Below are 1,528 nucleotides of genomic sequence, written 5' to 3'. Positions count from 1 at the left end.
TTTTTTTTTTTTTGAGACAGGGTTTCACTGTGTAGTTCAGGCTGGCCTTGAGTTCACTGTGTAGCCTCAAACTTGTGGCGATCCTTCTACCTCAGCCTTCCAAGAGCTGAGGTTATAGGCACGTGCCACAGGAAAGATCTTCTGCAACTGGAAAGTAGGGCTAGAGGGAGAATAATGGGAGGGCAGCAAACAGTAAAAGTGATTAAGCTGCATCACAGACATGGGCCACAGCCCCAGGACCTGCACTGTGTGACCTGCAGGTACAAGCAGATGATTACTTTGGAACAGTTTTTCTTCAGCTTCCCCACAGGTACCTCCAACAGTGAGAACACAGGGTGGGGATGGGTGCACCCTCAGCAAATGTAGCTCTTAGCAGCTTTCAGATATTTCTCTTCCCATCTTAGTGGAATTGCTCTGTAACCTCTGGCATCTTCAACAGTTGTGAGAACTTTCCATCTCCTCTATTTGTATCTTAACACAAATGCAGTGCTTCAGTCACTTGCCAGCGTGCACTTTGGGGACACTTTCTGTGTTTGTCAGGTGCTTGACCTGAGGTACAGGTACCTGTACCTGGGCTGAAGAACCCTTTGGGCCTCGCCCTGTCACCTTGGCTCTGGTTCCCATGCATTGTGCTTCACCTTGGCCTGAAGGATAGCTCCAGCAGCTTCCAGGGCTGTTCTACTGCTCACAAAGTATGAAGTGATCTCTTTAGAATTCAAGGTCCTCAAAAAGTGGTCACTCATCTTTTTCTTCTTATTGTTGTTATTATACTGGGGCTTGAACCCAGGGCCTTTGCAATGAGCCACAACCTTAGCCCTTTTATTATTTCTTACTTTGAGACAGGATCTTGCTAAATTGCCTGGGTTGGTCTCAAAGTTGGCCTGCCTCTGATGGGGCAAAAGAGACTCCATTTTAGATTTTTTTTTTTTTTTGGATAGGAGATTGAACTCAGGATCTTGCACTTGCCAAGCAGGTACTGATGCCACTGACCTATATCCCTAGCCTTAAGAAACTCCAATTTTCACCTTCCAAGCCACAAATCCATTTAGAGAAAAACTAGGGTCATGAAATAGGAACAAATCATTAGAACAACTTGGGAAACAGGGTAAACATTAATCTAAAATGCTCCAGGACAGAGAGATGGTCAACAGCATCTGGGAAGTGTAAACTTTGTGTAGTTGTGTGACATTCTTATAAAATTCTTTGAAATGAGATAATGTGGTTACTATGGAAACTTGAAAAATATATAACTTGAAAGCAAAGGTCAGGAGGGAACTGGCAACTTTGGGAGTCTTGACCCAAAGTCAGGGTGTGATCATTCACAAGCTTGCAATAAAAGCCTCCTGGTTCCTACTCCCTTGGTCTTGTTTCTCTGTGTGGGGGTTTATTTTGCTCTCTGTCATCTGCTCAGCCTGCCAGTCAGTCTTATTCCTAATACTTTCATTGTCCAGAAAATGGGGCTATGCAGTATGTTCATAGAGCCTACCTGAATCCAGCATTGGCAAGGGGTGTTTCCTTCATTGTCACC

The sequence above is a fragment of the Octodon degus genome, unplaced genomic scaffold (genome assembly GCF_000260255.1).
Source record: "Octodon degus isolate 3935 unplaced genomic scaffold, OctDeg1.0 scaffold00454, whole genome shotgun sequence".
Taxonomy (NCBI): Eukaryota; Metazoa; Chordata; class Mammalia; order Rodentia; family Octodontidae; genus Octodon; species Octodon degus.
Note: the sequence above shows the minus strand (reverse complement) of the source record.